Genomic DNA, 18,334 nt, shown 5'->3' on the forward strand with positions numbered 1-18,334 from the left:
CCCAGGGCTGCGAGGCTGGCTCTGCCCAGCAGATAGGCTGCCCCCTCATGGCAGGGTGGAGGGTCCCACCGCAATACCCTCCTTTGGGTGCCCCTTGGCCAAGGGCAGCATGTGCTTGACTGAAGATGTGTGTGGTCTGAGAACCCCCTTATAAACTCAAAACTTTGAAAACCACTGATCTAGACAGACTTATATGTAGTTCTGGGAGGAGCTTGTGATCATGGCACAGGTAGCTACCAATTACAGGGAAAGGTAGGAGAGAGGTTCTGGAGGGCAAATTTAGGCTGCTAGTTAAGAAATTAAAGTCCAGGACCTCCATGTCTGAAATGCTTCCAGCTGCACACTTCTCTTCCCCCCCATGACCGCCCCCTCCCCCCCGCTTGCTCCTCTCCACCTTCTCCCCCATCCCCATTGCTCACCCTTAATGTCAGTAAAATGTGATGGGGCCATGGCCCCCTGGCCTCCCCTGTTCTGGTGCCCCAAACGACAGCACGGCAGTCCCCAAATGCTCACAGCAGCCTTGCAGGAGCCACCAGACAGGGAGGGAGGCAGGTTGCCCACCCGGAGTTGGTATCAGCAGGACAGTCAATGACACCTCTCCCCCATCACTGGGATCACCTGGGAGACAGCATCTTTGACTGAAGAGCATCCCCTTGGCAACATCTCTGTCATTGGCTCAGAGGGAGAAAACCATCCACGGGATCACTGGCCCCCATATGCAACATGTACGTATGATCATCTCCTTGCCAAGAGCTGGCACAGCCTGACCCTGTGTAGCTCATGGCCAGCAAAGGCCCCAGAGTGCTTGGCAATACCCAGGCAGAGCCAGTTCCCCCAGTGCCCCCACCTTGTTATTTGGGTTCAATACAGATCAGTTAATGAGCAACTCTCACTTTAAAATGGCTCCAAACCTCAGCTGATTCCTCACTGATCACACAGCTCCATCCTGCTTCAAAGGGCAGCAGTAACCTGCCAGCCCCCCCACAGCTAGTCTGCACCCAGCTTCACCAGCTCAAACAGGCACATGGGGAAACGGAATCGGAAATGGGCAGCAAAGCCAGGCGGCTGGAGAAGGGCCGGCCCAGGACCCTGCTGGCATGTTCCACCACCACCCTCTCTGCCCCAAGGGCACAAGAGAGGGCCAGGGCTCCACTACACACACCTTGGGACCCAGATCAGTCCTGCTCAGACAGCAGAGGAGGAGCACTCCTGGCCCATGGGTGGCTTCAGGGCTCCCCCTGGGGCCCCAGCTGCAGTCCTCTCCCCCTTCTCCGCCTAAGACAGGCTCTGAAATACTAACAGGACACTCAGCAGGGCAGCCTAACCCCTGCAAACCAGTTCTCTGGCAATAATTGATGAGCACCCCCCGCACAAATCAATGGGAGCATTCACCCCGGCAGCTGAGCTGGGATCTTTCGGTAACAAGCTCTCTGGAAGCAGGAGGAGGGGATTTAGTACATGAACAGGGGATATGGGTTTCAGATTGATTTGTCGCAGGCAGAGTGTGACATGGATCGAGCTGGGCACCTAGCACAGTGCTGCTGCAGCAGATCCTGGGCTCCCACCATGTTGGGGTCCCAGCCTGCAGCAATGTGCCGGCTTTCGCCCAGGCAGATCCCCTGTTCAGAGGGGCCAGGCCCAGCCAGGGAGCGCAGAAGAAAGCAGACAATAGCTGTGCAGCTCTGAGATGGATCCATCCCACTGATGCAGCCCAAAGGGAGTGAGCCGCCAGCAGCAAGGGTGGAGTTGCAGCCTGTGTCTGGACTTTAACCTGGAGCCGGTCATGCCTTTCACAGGGAACCAAAGCACTGATCTCAGCTGGGAAGCAGGGCTGGAAGAAAAGCATCTGGCCGAGCAGCAGGGAGACAGTAACAGGGTTTGGAGCTTTCCATGACTGTGTCAAAGATTCAGATACACTCCAGTCATTAGGGACAGCGCTGCTCCCGTCTGATGGCCCTTTGCCGTTCTGTCCCATCCCTAGTGGATGAGTGCCACCTTAGCAGTGTGTTTTGGAAGCAACCTTGCAAACCCTGAGCAGAAAACCGCCCCGGGCTAGTGCATGAGAAGGGGTCTGCATGCTAGAAAGCTGTACGGTTTCCGGCCTGGCCCATTTAGACGGGGCCAAGCCATGTGAACTGACATCCCTGCAGCAGCAAAGCATCAGTAGGAATTCACTCCATCACAGGATGGCACCTCTTTGCCTCGCCCATGTGGTAGCCATTGCGGATCATTATCCTGGAGAACAGGGCCCAGCCCTTCTGCCACCCTGTACCTGGGAGAGTCCTGCAGCATTGCCTAAACATGGCCAGATTGGGGCTCACTTGGTCACAGCCCCAGCCCTAAGGACTGCGCTGTCCCATTCTCCAAAAGGCCATGCTGTGGACCGCCAACCGCAGTCCTGATCAAATGCAAGACACATTTTGTAAGAGCTCCGTACGCAGCAGCTCCCGTTGCTCTCAGCATGTGTGAGGCAGAGGGGGAATCAGCATTGTTCTCAGTTGGTGTGGGTATGGTGGGGTTAGGATAGTCTATTGCTCTTGGCGATAGGTGGGTGGGATTCTCTGTTGCACTCAGTGGAGTGCTATAACGATTGGAGTTTAGAAGGCCTGCCTCAAATGTGAGCTCAGATGTTGCAAAGTAGGTCAAAGTTGTAACATTTTATGACTCACCTGTAATGCTGACAGAAGAGGTACCAAAGAGAGAGGGGAAGACTGGATTGATCCAAACAAAGAGGTCTACTGATACCACCCAAGGACTGTGTTAAGATCAAGACTGATAAACAAAATTAGAATGAAATTGGAAATTAATGGAACAAAATTGGTGTATTGGAAATTAGGGCTAAGTGGTGGACAAAATAATGAGGGGATGGGCTATTCCCCCATCAACCCCAGCTGGGGTCTTTAAAATAGAGACTGGGTGGGATGTGGGAATCCAAAATGGTGGAGGATGGGTGGGTTAGAAGAATGAGTTTTACCATTATGGCTGCCACTCCCACCATTTCCTGGGACCCAGGACCCAACATAACACCACTGGGCCTTCATCATCCTAATCCTGAAAGGCATCTGCACCAGCTAGAGCCAGTGAGCGGGAACTAGTGACATCACACACCCCCCCGCAGCTTTTACTGAATCCTGAACAATGCCTGGCTGTGAGACATGGGTCCCTGCTCTCACCCTCTCTCAGCAGCAGCTGTGCCAGTTCTCTGACTGATTTGTCATCCAGGTCCTGGCGGCTAATCCCTTCTAGAGCTTGGGCAGGCCAGTCCTGCTGGAATCCAGAGGAGAAGCACTTAGCCAAGGGATTCACGTGCAGCGTGTAATGCCCTGTGGTGAATCATCAGCTATACCATTGAGACACTGCATGGGCATCTTGGTCTCTGGTCCCTCAGACACTGGTCCCTCCTTGAGGGGCAAGCAGGGAGGTTCTGCCAGAAAAGTGTCTCCAGACAATGGCTATGTACAGATAATGGACCGGAGCCTGGAGTGTGGGATCAGCTTGGGATCAGCACTCCAGCAGAAGGCAGTGGTGTACGGAGATATATGTGTATATGACTGCCTGTAAGAGCAGTGCTTGGCTTTTCCCCATGAACAGCCATTCAGATTTCCTGAGCAATAACCTGTTACAGATCTCATTGGTGGCAGCCAGCCAAAAATCACACTTGGACAGGAAGAGTCTAGGGCCCGGCTGATGTTGCTGCCAATGCAGCAGCAGATGCACACACTGCCAGAGAAGGTGTGGGGGGGGTCTCCCTCCGTTAGACCCAGCACCTGGCCCCTGTGGCCCATGCCCCCTTCTGGGGTCACCACATGGATCAGAATACCACCAACTCCCAGAGGAGGAGAGAGAGGTAGTGGGGCTCCCCACAGCCAACCTCAAACCCAGAATATGGCCCCATCCCCCTAGGGTACAAACTACCCCAACTTCCAGGGGAGAGAGAAAATGCTACCGACAATCACTCTCTGGCCCCAGTGGTCGAGTCTCACTCTGGGATAGCAGCTTTCTCCTCTTGCTGGCCCATGTCCTGTAGCTCGGGTAGTGCCAGCCTATACTCTGGGGTGGAAGCTACACAGTTCCAAGCTTGACGGGGTTGTTACAATTCTACTTTGTAGAATTAATTTTTACCTGTTTCCTTTAAAAAAAAAAAACTAGGGAATTACATACATCCAACCAGACTATAATTAAGGTTGCAAAGTCAAGCAGTCAAAAGTAGGCAACTTAAAGAACTGGGCTTGCCTAGCCTACCAAAGGGCAGGATGAGATGGGATCTGATTGCTCTCTATAAATACACCAGGGGAGGGAGAAGAGCTATTGAAGCTAAAGGGCAATGTTGGCACAAGAATGAATGGGGAGAAACTGGCTAAGAATAAATGTTGGCTAGAAATTAGAAGGTTTCTATCCATCAGCGGAATAAAGTTCTGGATCAGCCTCCCAGTAGGAGTGGTGAGGGCAAACAATATAATTAGATTTAAGAGAGATCTTAGTGGGATTGTATAGCAGGGCTATCTGTAATGGCGGGTGTCAGCAGTCCATGTCGGTAAGGACCTGGAAATTAGAACCCAGGTCTGCAGAGCCTAGGGTGGCTGATAGTCCCACAGTGCCACCAGGAGGCCATGCAGAGGGGTGACCAGGGAGCACTGTGCAGAGTAGGTGCCGCAGGAAGCACTGCCCAAGACGTACGTGATCACAATCTAGTTTTCTACAGGACCTTGTGCACAGGATGGACGTACACGGAGGTGTACAATCCAGGTGGTGCAGGTGACCTTAGATGTGGTGCTCAGCAGTTGACTCCATGTCCCATTGGCTTCTTTCCTGTAGTGAGGTATGGGAGATCTCCTGGCCCAGGCAGTGATGGGCTGTGTTTTGGAAACAGGGCTTACATGGGGAGCTAGGAGCTGCAGGGAAGCTGGAAGCAGAAAGGTTTCCCAAGGAGACATCTGCAGAAATGTGTGGAACAGGCTGTGTCTGCTGGACATTACAGCTGGGTGCAGGTATGTGGGGGACATATGTGGGAGCAGCAGTCGCTGGGGAGAGAACCTGTAAAGAAAGGCCCCAGGTAGAGACACTAACCAAGCTGCAAACCTGCAAGCTCCTGTTTGTTTGAATACAGACTGGGCTGGAGCGGGCAGCCCAGCCCAGGCATTGACTCCTGATAGCACTGCCCCAGGGGCCCAAACAGGAACTGCTACTGCTCACTTTGAACTGTAACTGCTAAAGCTTCTGCACCTAGGGGATCTGCAGCCCTAGTAAAATCACCTTTCCTGCCAGCCCTAATAAAATCACCTTTTGCTGAGCTGCCTGCCTGAGCAGTTACTGGGACCCACCTGGGCTGGCACCTACTTAGCAGCATAGCAGGTGAGGCACCTTGTGATGGAGTCAAGACTCACCACCGCTGGCACCCCCTGCTGGTCACTCCGGGAATTAGCTCTTGACCACTGCAGGGCGCCTACGACGCTTGGTGTCTCGCCCATCATCTGCTCTGCTGCCTTGGGACCCACGTTGCTCCCTGCTCAGCCACGTCCTCTTCAGGACAGTCCTCGTCTGCTTCAGGACACCACCCTCCAATAGTGCTCACTCCTCTAATCTCACCCCCTTCGGGGTGGGGGGAGAGAAGCAACAGTATGTCTGCTAGCGCCTGCCGCAGCGGCCAACCACAACTCAAAGTCCAGCCCCTCTCATCAGGTGCTAGTTGCAATCCAACACAACCTCCACGGCTGGGTGCAGTACAGGGACCCTCTAGCAGCAGCCTTGCTGCGCTCCTCTCGTCTGTCCTTCCTCCATGGGCCACTTCCCCTGCTAGCCCCTTTTACCTTCTGGGCCCTTGTAGTCAGGGACCGCAGCCTGGCAGGCGTTGGGGCTGGAGCACTCCTCTGCTCCACCATGCCTACTCAGCACTGCACTGGCCAAGGCACTGGTCTCCTTTTCACAGGAGCCAGACCTTCTCCCTCAAAGAGACTGCCTTGCCCCTCCGCAGAGCAGCCCTTATATATGGCCTAGCTTGGCCCTGATTGGCTGTCTTGCAGGCCCTTCCCGATTGGCTGCCTATCCGCACAGCTGCTCTAGCCTAATCTCCATGGGGGTGGGGCAGCCACCCCACCACACATCTGCAGTGCTGGCCTCTGAGACATGGTGCACCTGTCATGGTGCTGGCACCCTCAGGGGTTGGTGCACTCCATTACTATGGAGCCTCAGTATTTACTCACATTCCCTAACTTTTGAATACTTGACTTTGCAACCTAACAAGAAACCTTTCAAAGTAGTTATTTTGTATGTAATATGCACATGCTTGTGCACACACAAATGCACACACCATGGCGGGCACTGTGGGCACCCCAGCTGGCCCCACAGATTCTATCCAGGGCAGAAGTGCACAAGCCTACTAGCCAATCCCTTGCAAAATGGACTCATTTCTTGTTCTTCACTAGGACAACAGCCCAGACAGTCTGCTGGTGTCGGATGCAATGTCTGTGGCAGTGTTAAATTCTAAGGTTGCCAGTTTGGGTTGGTGATATGCCTGGAGGTTTTGTAGCATGACACAATCTTTAATTAAAGATTCATCTTTAATTCCTGGAGCCTGGAAGACTGACCAAAGGGGAGATGTACGGTCACAGCCCCACTAGATGTATTCTGCCAACGCACACAGTATATACACCCCAGATACTCGTTATAGAGCTGGTGAGGCACCTGTTGCTCCAAGCTGTGCTTCCTTGCACAGACCTGCTGCTAGGGGCCCTGGGAGTGAGGTGCCCCTGGCTGGCCAGCCTTGTGCTGGCTTCTGTCTACTTTAGTGAACATCTGGCTTTGTGCAACATAGCGGGCCCTGCAGCATGGAGGGAGATGAGTGTATTGTCTGCCCTGAGAGAGGGGGCAGAAGGGATAAAGCTGGATGGTGTGGGAAAGGGGCAGTGAGGGGATGGAACTGATTGGCTTGAACCCCATATTCACCAGAGATGCCAGTGGGAGCAGGATCGGGTCCATAATGGGGAGAGAGGCAGGCAAAAAAGCTAACACCATGTTAGGGCCCATTAGGAAAGGGATAGATAATAAGACAGAAAACATAATGATGCTGTATAAATCCATGGTACACCTGCACCTTGAATACTGCCTGCAGTTCTAGTCGCCCACTCTCAAAAAAAGATACGTTAGACATGGAAAAGGTACAGAGAAGGGCAACAACAATGATTAGGGGGATGGAACAGCTTCCATCTGAGGAGAGATTTAAAAGACTGGGACTGTTCATCTTGGAAAAGAGACAACTAAGGGGGCATATGATTGGAGTCTATAAAATCATGACGGGTGTGGAGAAGTGTTATTTACTGGGAAGTGTTATTTACCCCTTCGCATAACACAAGAACCATGGGTCACCTGATGACATTAATAGGCAGCAGGTTTAAAACAGGCATGAGGAAGTATTTCTTCACACAACGCACAGTCAACCTGTGGAACTCATTGCCAGTGGATGTTGTGGAGACCAAAAGTATAACAGGGTTCAAAAATAATTAGAGCAGTTCCTGAAGGATGGTCAGTGAAGCAGCTCCATGCGCTGAGTGTCCCTGAACCTCTGACTGCCAGATGCTGGGACTGAACAACAGGGGATGGATCACTGGATAAATTTCCCTGTTCTGTTCATTCTCTCTGAGGCACAGGCCCCTGTCGGAAGACAGGATACTGGGCTAGATGGACCATTGGTCCGACCCAATATGGCCATTATGTTAGAAAGAGCAATCTAGCACAAGAAACTAGAGAAAGAGGGAGACAGGCTGACAGAATGACACCCTGACAGTGAAGGGGAAGAGAGAACAGCACTGGGCTAAGGCGAGATGACAGGAAAGGGGAGAAGGGGATAGCCACAGAGACACCACAGAGGTGGGGAGAAATGGCCAAGTGCTGGAATGGCACCATCACCCTGTCAGGGAACAGACTGCAGCTTGCACAACCCCGGCATAACCTCACCCCTCAAACTCTCTCCACCTTGCATATCCCCCTACTCCTCACACAATCTTCACCACCACACACACCCCTCGCACCTCCTCCACAAATACCCCCAACTTTCACACACACCCCACAAACACACCCCTCTCTGCCTTGAGTTTGTGGTTACTGCCATCCTTTAGCTCTGGGCAGTCTTCTAACCTGGAATCAAGTGAGGGTTCTCAGCAAAGAGCATGGTCTATCCTGGGCTGCTGTTTCTAAATCACCTGTTCATACTCTCTTTCTTGCTCACTTAACAATCCATGGGGCTTGGCTTCTCACTCCATGTGTCCAGCTGCATGCTGGGTCTCTCCTTGATGTAATCCATGTCCCCTTTATTCATGTTTAATGGACCACATGCCCGACTTCCGTCATCTTTCTAATTCCTTCACTGTGATGGCTCCCTCTTGAACGCCTCCTCCCATGTCTCCCAGTCTGCCACGAGTCCAGGCTCGTCAGCATTGCATTGTGAGCTGCACCCAAGTCTCACCCTCATCTTCAATCATTACCTGAAAGCACCTATAGATGTTCAGCCAGGCAAAGGGACTGGGGCAGGCCAAAGATCCCTGAGTCTCTTTTGAAAAGGGACAAAAGACCTGGGATGTTCCATACAGGGACCTACACCACAAGAGCATTATTAACCTTGAAAAGTCAAGCTCTCAGAAGTCAGGAAATGTCAGAATTAACTTTGCCCTGCAAGTTTAAGTCTGTCCCTTGTGCATATGCATTAGGGTACAGCCCCAGTCTAGGGATTGCTGGGATAGAGGACACACACATCTTGTACAATAGTGGCTCATGGTGTGTACATGCCAGGGCTTTAGATTGCTGGGCATTTCCCAACCTGCCCATCCCTCTCTCCAGATCATTGTCTTGGGTGACTCCTAGGAAGGGGTTTCCTTGCTTTATTACCAGGATTAATTGCTGAAGAATGAGACAAGCAGCAAAGTCCAGGGTAGAGCCTGCTGTGGGGTGAGGTGGTACATTAGGGGTTGCCTATCAATCCCTGTGACTGCAGAACCACCAGAGGCCGGGGAGCATTCCTGAGTGGAAACCTCAAACCCTTCTCCATCCAGGCTCCTGATTCCTGGAAAGCATGGTCCACACTGCAGTTTTTTGCCTTGTCCAACAACCTTGGCCTGAGGTTTCTACCTCCCCCAGGCTGGCCTCACCCTCTGATTGTGCAGGAGAGGAGATTGATTCTTCTGGTGGAATGAAGCTGAGCTGTAAGTAGGCGAATTGCGTTACTTCACATTGTTAGAGCCCCTCTAATCAAACTCTCCCCTTCCTTTTTGGAGGCAATCTCCTTTTGTTCAGACCTCTCCTCTCCTGATGAGAACACACTGCACTAATCAAGAAGCCAATTTGAGCCCAGGTGGCCAACACAGACCTTCTAATAACCAGCACCCTACACTCTGGCCTGCTAATTCCTCAGTGACTGATCATGGGTAATTCCATCTCCATGCCTTTCACTTCCCATCGCTCTCCCTATTCTGTCACCCTTCCAGGGACTTGTGAGCTTCAGAAGATGCTGGTCTGACTGAACAGATCTATGTCACTAACAGAATCCAGCCAGAGTTTGGCATCCAAGTCAGCCCAATCTCTGATTGGACTTAAACACCTGTTCTCAGGTTGGGTGAAGCTCAGAAGGTTTGGAACAGATGAGCTCTCAAATTGTTCCAATGCTGTTCCAAACACACCCAGCCCATCGATGGGCTTCTGTCTCCTCCCCCATAAGTGACACAGATGCACCTGCTCCAGTGAAAACATACGTTGGGAATCTCTGGGCGAATTTAAAACCCTCCCTGTGAATTAGTTTAATTATAGAATATCACGGTTGGAAGAGACCTCAGGAGGTCATCTAGTCCAACCCCCTGCTCAAAGAAGGACTAATCCCCAAACTAAATCATCCCAGCTAGGGCTTTGGCAAGCCTGACCTTAAAAACTTCTAAGGAAGGAGATTCCACCACCTCCCTAGGTAACGCATTCCAGTGTTTCACTACCCTCCTAGTGAAAAAGTTTTTCCTAATATCCAACCTAAACTTCCCCCACTGCAACTTGAGACCATTACTCCTCGTTCTGTCATCTGCTACCACTGAAAACAGTCTAGATCCATCCTCTTTGGAACCCCCTTTCAGGTAGTTGAAAGCAACTATCAAATCCCCCTTCATTCTTCTCTTCCGCAGACTAAACAATCCCAGTTCCCTCAGTCTCTCCTCATAAGTCATGTGTTCCAGTCCCCTAATCATTTTTGTTGCCCACCGCTGGACACTTTCCAATTTTTCCACATCCTTCTTGTAGTGTGGGGCCCAAAACTGGACACAGTACTCCAGAGGAGGCCTCACCAATGTCGAATAGAGGGGAACGATCACGTCCCTCGATCTGCTGGCAATGCCCCTACATATACATCCCAAAATGCCATTGGCCTTCTTGGCAACAAGGGCACACTGTTGACTCATCTCCAGCTTCTCGTCCACTGTAACCCTTAGGTCCTTTTCTGCAGAACTGCTGCCGAGCCATTCGGTCCTAGTCTGTAGCGGTGCATGGGATTCTTCCTTCCTAAGTGCAGGACTCTGCACTTGTCCTTGTTGAACCTTATCAGATTTCTTTTGGCCCAATCCTCTAAATTTGTCTAGGTCCCTCTGTATCCTATCCCTACGCTCCAGTGTATCTACCTCTCCTCCCAGTTTAGTGTCATCTGCAAACTTGCTGAGGGTGCAATCCACACCATCCTCCAGATCATTTATGAAGATATTGAACAAAACTGGCCCCAGGACTGACCCTTGGGGCACTCCACTTGATACTGGCTGCCAACTAGACATGGAGCCATTGATCACTACCCGTTGAGCCCGACAATCTAGCCAGCTTTCTATCCACCTTATAGTGCATTCATCCAGCCCATACTTCTTTAACTTGCTGGCAAGAATACTGTCGGAGACCGTGTCAAAAGCTTTACTAAAGTCAAGGAACAACACGTCCACCGCTTTCCCCTCATCCACAGAGCCAGTTATCTCATCATAGAAGCCAATTAGATTAGTCAGGCATTACTTGCCCTTGGTGAATCCATGCCAACTGTTCCTGATCTCTTTCCTTTCCTCTAAGTGCTTCAGAATTGATTCCTTGAGGACCTGCTCCATGATTTTTCCAGGGACTGAGGTGAGGCTGTCTGGCCTGTAGTTCCCAGGATCCTCCTTCTTCCCTTTTTTAAAGATTGGCACTACATTAGCCTTTTTCCAGTCGTCCGGGACTTCCCCTGATCACCATGAGTTTTCAAAGATAATGGCCAAAGGCTCTGCAATCACAGCCGCCAACTCCTTTAGCACTCTCAGATGCAACGCATCAAGCCCCATGGACTTGTGTTCGTCCAGCTTTTCTAAATAGTCCCAAACCACTTCTTTCTCCACAGAGGGCTGGTTACCTCCTTCCCATACTGTGCTGCCCAGTGCAGTAGTCTGGGAGCTGACCTTGTTTGTGAAGACAGAGGCAAAAAAAGCATTGAGTACATTAGCTTTTTCCACATCCTCTGTCACCAGGTTGCCTCCCTCGTTCAGTAAGGGGCCCACACTTTCCTTGACTTTCTTCTCGTTGCCAACATACCTGAAGAAACCCTTCTTGTTACTCTTAACATCTCTTGCTAGCTGCAACTTCTTGATTTCACACCTGCATGCCAGAGCAATATTTTTATACTCTTCCCTGGTCATTTGTCCAATCTTCCACTTCTTGTAAGCTTCTGTTTTGTGTTTAAGATCAGCAAGGATTTCACTGTTAAGCCAAGCTGGTCACCTGCCATATTTACTATTCTTTCTACAGATCGGGATGGTCTGTCCCTGTAACCTCAATAAGGATTCTTTAAAATACAGCCAGCTCTCCTGGACTCCTTTCCCCCTCATGTTATTTTCCCAGGGGATCCTGCCCATCAGTTCCCTGCGGGAGTCAAAGTCTGCTTTTCTGAAGTCCAGGGTCCATATTCTGCTGCTCTCCTTTCTTCCCTGTGTCAGGATCCTGAACTCGACCATCTCATGGTCACTGCCTCCCAGGTTCCCATCCACTTTTGCTTCCCCTACTAATTCTTCCCGGTTTTTGAGCAGCAGGTCAAGAAGAGCTCTGCCCTTAGTTGGTTCCTCCAGCACTTGCACCAGGAAATTGTCCCCTATACTTTCCAAAAACTTCCTGGATTGTCTATGCACCACTGTATTGCTCTCCCAGCAGATATCAGGGTGATTGAAGTCTCCCATGAGAACCAGGGCCTGCGATCTAGTAACTTCCGTGAGTTGCCGGAAGAAAGCCTCGTCACCTCATCCCCCTGGTCCGGTGGTCTAGAGCAGACTCCCACCACGACATCACCCTTGTTGCTCACACTTCTAAACTTAATCCAGAGACTCAGGTTTTTCTGCAGTTTCATACTGGAGCTCTGAGCAGTCATACTGCTCCCTTACCTACAATGCAACTCCCCCACTTTTTCTGCCCTGCCTGTCCTTCCTGAACAGTTTCTATCCATCCACGACAGTAGTCCAGTCATGTGAGTTATCCCACCAAGTCTCTGTTATTCCAATCACATCATAATTCCTTGACTGTGCCACGACTTCCAGTTCTCCCTGCTTGTTTCCCAGGCTTCTTGCATTGTGTATAGGCACTTGAGATAACTTGCTGTTTGTCCTGCTTTCTTATTATGAGCCCTCCCCTCTCACACTCTCCTGCTCGTGCTTCCTCCCAACTAATGTTCTTGTGGTGTTTGCTAGGGATGCGGGGTAGCCCGATACATTGTACAAAGTGGGGGGATCTTTCAATGGCGGGAACACATGGTGTGTATGCACAGCCTTGGCATAGAAAGGTACCTCACCAGTGTGTCTCATTGAGCATCAGTGTGTCACAAACACAAAGCAGCAGGTGGGATGACGGACATCATGCTTTTCTCCCAGCATGAAGTGCACATGCCTGCCATCCTGCATGCATTCCACCTCTTGTATGCACTTATCATATCCTGGATACTTAAGAAGCAGCCACTTGCAAGTCGGGTGCTTGGAAAGGCAAGCTTAGAGATGAACTCAGACATTGACATGTGGAAGCAAATGCTGGAGTAATACATTTCCAAGATGCTATTACTCTCAGATAATCCATGCTCAAATTCTGAGGTCAAGGCAAGATGCAACTGTTAAGTAATCAGTTTGACCCACTACTCTACTCAGGAAGATAAGGCCGCTTTCTAGAGCGGTGCTGGCCTACTGCAGAGTGCTGATTAGACACAGATAGGAGATTAATTGCTGATTTCCAAAGGCCAGGGATCCCCGTGTGCCCAAAAAGCATCACTGGTCCTATATCATAGGCTGTGAATGGTTTCTGATGATGCAGTTCAGGTTTGCAGAGACAAATTACTAGGAAGTTTGCTTCAGCTTGTCTCTTGGACAGTTGCTGGTCACAAAAGTGTTATGAATCAGGCTGAAGCTTTCATCTGGTAACACTAAATCAGTAGGTGTATTTACAGTGCTCTCTTCTCTCATCTGCCAATGGTGGTTTTTCTAGGGGGGTCCCACAGGGATCAGTGCTGGGCGCAGTGCTATACAATATCTGTGTCAGTGTCAATGTCAATGATTGAGGGGTAGGGATAGCTCAGTGGTTTGAGTATTGGCCTGCTAAACCCAGGGTTGTGAGTTCAATCCTTGAGGGGGCCATTTAGGGATCTGGGGCAAAAATTAGGGATTGGTCCTGCTTTGAGCAGGGGGTCGGACTAGATGACCTCCTGAGGTCCCTTCCAACCCTGATATTCTATGATCTGGAAGGAAATCATTGCCAGTAAAATTTGCAGATGACACTAAGATCGATGGGGTGGTAAAAAACAATGAAGACAGATCACCAACAGAGAGCCATCTGCATCTCTTGGTAAGCCAGGTGCAATCAGATAACCTGCTTTTTCATACAGACAACTGCAAGGCCATACATCCAGGAACCAAGAGTGTAGGTCACCCTGACAGGATGAGAGACTGTATCCTGGAAAGCAGCGACTCTGAAAACACATTTAGGGACCAACAGAGCATGAGCTCCCAGTTCAATGATGTGGCTAAAAGCCTTAACAAAGGAGGCAGCCATTTTAGATTTCTTTCCAACCAGCAGGGTGGAATTAGTTGTGAATCTGAGGGTGGAAGGAAACTTGGGTGACAGTGATCATGAAATGATAATTTTCATGATTCTGAGGAAAGGAAGGCATGAGACCAGCAGGAAAAGGACAATGGATTTTAAAAAGCAGATTGGAATACACTCAGAGAACTGGTAGGTAGGGTGCCTGGGAAGAAAATCTAAGGGATAAAGGAGTTCAGGAGAACGGGCAGGTTTTCAAGGAGACAGCAAACTATCCTGATGCAGAGGAATAGGAAGAATAGTAAGAGGCCAATATGGCTGCATCAGGAGGTCTTTAATTACCTTCAAATCAAACAGGAAACCTAGAAAGAGTGGAAACATGGACAGATTGCTAAGAATGAATATGATGGATCTGCCAGTTTCCTGCAGCATCTTACTGAATTAAATGTAAGTAGCTTTGGAGTCTGTTATATAATCACTGCAAAATGTGTGTCTTACTGTGGGATTGTGTCGTGGCCAACACACCTCAAACCCAGGTCCACAAGAGCCGCCACCTTGAACCCTCCACTTGGCAGCCTGCTGACAGCTGCGGACCCAGGAAGCCCAGCCCCAGTTTGAGGCTTCGCCCTGACATCCTATTGGTGGACTCCTAGAGCAGCTGACTGGCCCACTGGCCCTACGTAAGCCGGCAACATGAACGGGAAGCTCTCCCAACAAGTGGGATCCACCCTGCTCTGGACCATGTCCCATGTGCTTCCCAATCCCACAGGTTGACTTCCCAGTGTTCTGATCTGGCTTGGCTCCTGACCTCTGACTTGTGGTTCTGATCTGCTGGTATCCTGACCCGGCTGACTCAGCTCCTGACTGTGGACTCTGGCTCTGACCACTAGTTCTGGCTGCCCACAGCCTTGACGACTTATTTGGACCATGATAACCCTATGGCCCAGTGTGAGAAGGATGGACCCAGCTGCATCACCACCTCAACTGGAAGCATTTGCTTTTCCCAACTCAGCCCTCCGCCTACAGACAAATAATCAAGTTCTGCAGTCCCCAATCGTACAGCTGATCAGGGAAAACCAGCAGCTGAAGGAACAAGTGAGGTGGCTCAGTGCTGAGAACACCATGCTGCGAGCACTGCCTACAGCGCCTTGCCCTTAACAGGGGCCTGCGATACCCTGGCCCAAAAGGTTCAATGGGAACAGTCGGTGGTTCCAAGTCTTCATGAACCAATGCTGCCTTCTGTTCCCTATGTGCCCCAGAATCTATGCCTCTCACCAATACAAGGTGGCCTTGGTAATCAGCCAGCTGACAGGAAATGCATTAGATGGGCCTCTCCCCTGCTGGAAGGCCATGGCCTAGCGCTGTCAAACTGGGATGCCTTTCTCCAGTCAATATCAACCATATTTGATGACCCACACTGAGCTCCAATGGCTGAGGCCGCCCCAAGGAGGGGTCCCCTATGCGGCACACTTCTGCCACCTCACAGAGAATACTCAGTGGAATGAAGCAGCACAGCTGTACCTGTTCCGGTGGAGCTGGCAGGAAGAGACTAAAGATGAGCTGGCCCACACAGAGATGCCTACAGGCCTAGATAACCTTGTGAACCCCACTTTCCACATAGAAGAGCAGCTGTGAGAATGAAGAGAAGAGAAAAGAGGTTCCCTTCAGTCTGTATGGGGACCTCCCCTTCTGTATGCCCACCTAACCCACGCAAGCCAATCTGACTTATTGGTGGCTTGCCCCTGAAGAAAAAGAACAAACACATCAGCACCACCTGTGCTTCTACTGTGGCAAACTTGTCCGTGCCATCTCACCCTGCCCAGTATGAACACCGAGGAGCTTGGGGAAACAAGCTGGTTCAAACACAGTGTGGGGAATTGGCCTGCTCCTGGAGGGAAGAGAATTTCACTGTATCCTAGTCTCCACTGAGATGCACCCTGAATCCCATCTAGGGGCTTCCAATTTTCAGGTGCCTATCCACCTGTGCGTCCTGGAAGACCCCCCAACAGATCCACCTCCAACAAGCCCTCATTGATTTGGGAGTTTGAGAGAAAATTAACAGGACATAAAACTCAGGTCAAGGCCCTGACTTTGGTCAAGCTTGCCTGGAGGCCATAAACTGAGATCCTGCTTGCTTATGTGTGTCAAGGGGTAGGTGAATCACGGTGGAAAGTCCCCAAAATGGAACAATGGTTTTCTGTGCATTAGGGGCATGAAGAGACTGGATGGAAAAGTCCCCAGACAGAACAAATTTGCAATAGTCAAACTTATGAAATATATAACCGCAACAGTTGTGTTAAAAAGGTCACTGACCGCAAAGGAACAGACAGTGAATAACAGGAAGGGCCTAGTGGGGGAGATGCTTGTTTTTGCTTTTGACCAGTGTTAATTTTGCAATGTATTCCAAATAAGGTAATTAATATGAAAGTATGTGTAATTTGTCTGTGGTTTTAAGCTTTAAAAAGCTGTGTGTGCTTTGCATCGGGGGGCAGCTACTTAGAGTTGTTACCCACCTGCGCTTGTAATCAATAAAGGAGCCTCAGGCTTGTTCTGATCCAAACACAACACATGGTTAATTTTCCACCACAGGAGCATTGGACAATGCTATGGATGCAGCTACAGTTCAGGCCCTACAGATTCCCCTGCGACACAAGGTCCTGCTGAACATGACAAACTACTGATGGCTTCCCATTGTCTTTAGGTCAAGTTGTTGGGGAGACTGTTCCCCTGCAGTTCATTATGCAGGGACACAGAAAGCTAGTTTGATTTGGAGTGATCCATGCCCTGCATTCTCCTGATCCTTGGCATCTCCTGATTAACCCTTCTTGACCCACTCATTCAGTAGTGAGAACGGAAGGTCACTTTCTCATCAGAATTCTGCCGATGGCATGGCTAGGGACCAGCGAGTGCCGCACCGCGGCCCAAGAAGGTCTAAGTAGGTTTAGTCACTTGCATTGAAACCCCTACCAAGGGAACAATGGAACTCCCCCCAAGTGCCATGACTATGCTGACGTCTTTGAGAAAAAGAATGCAGAAAGCCTACCCCCACACAGGACTCCGGCTGCCACACAGGACTCCAGCCAGGGATACAGATACTGTCTGAGCAGATCTACACAATGCCAGAGCCTGAACTGGCAGCGTTGTGAGAACAACTCCAGGAGAACCTGGCCTGGGGCTCATCCACAGATCAACCTCACCAGCCAGTAACCCCGTGACAGCCCCAGTCTCTGTGTCTATTACACAGCCCTAAACCAGGTCACAATCTGGAACAATTACAAACTACCCCTAATCCCTGAGTTGTTGGACCACCTGGGGGGCTGTCAGAGGCGATGCGTGGGGGAGGCTTGCGGGATCACGTGCCCCCCCCATGTTGTTCGATCACATGGTGTGGCTGGCTGCACCCCCTCCCTGTGGGGCAGCTGAGCTGGGGAGCTGCACTAGGCAGGGTGAGGCAGAGGCAGGAGCGGAAGAACATCTGGGAGCTGCTTGGAGTTGCTGCTGCTTTAACTTTGCCGGGAGAAGCAGAGGAACAGCTGGGAGCAGCACGGAGGGGCTGCTGCTTTATGGAAGCAGGAGGACTAGGGTGACCAGATAGCAAGTGTAAAAAATCGGGACGGGGGTGGGGGGTAATAGGTGCCAATATAAGAAAAAGCCCCCAAAATCAGGACTGTCCCTATAAAGTCAGGACATCTGGTCACCCTAGGGAGGACCGCAGGGGGGAGGGCGTGACTTGAGCTCCTCCAGGGTTGTCTTCCCCACATCCCCATCAGCAGGCACGGGTCACTAAACTGGCTCTCCAGGGAGCTTAACAATCTTGTTCATTTTTGAGTGGGGGGGGGGATGAATGGAAGACTGCCTTTCGAACCTGCTATGACCACTATGAATATTGACTCATGCTATTCAGATTGACTAATGCCTCAGCAACGTTCCTGCACTTCATTAACAATGTGCTACGACACCTACTAGCCCAGGATGTAGTGTACACTTAAACAATATAGACGATCTGGACCAACACACCACTCAGGTCCACACAGTCCTGGAGAGACTATGACAACATGGTCTCAATGCTAAACTCCAACAGTACATATTTGATCAGACCTCAACTGAGTTCTTGGGTCTCATCTTGTCCCCAGAAGGATACAAAGATGGGACCCATGCAAAGTCCAGGCTCTCTGTGACTGGGCAGTCCCCCACTATGTGAGCTACCTACAGTGTTTTCTAGGATTTGCACATTTTTAGCAGAGGTTCATCTCAAATTTTGCAAAACAAGTTGAGCCACTCACTGCTCTACTCCAAA

This window comes from Lepidochelys kempii, chromosome 15 (assembly GCF_965140285.1).
Source record: "Lepidochelys kempii isolate rLepKem1 chromosome 15, rLepKem1.hap1, whole genome shotgun sequence".
In the NCBI taxonomy this organism is placed as follows: Eukaryota; Metazoa; Chordata; order Testudines; family Cheloniidae; genus Lepidochelys; species Lepidochelys kempii.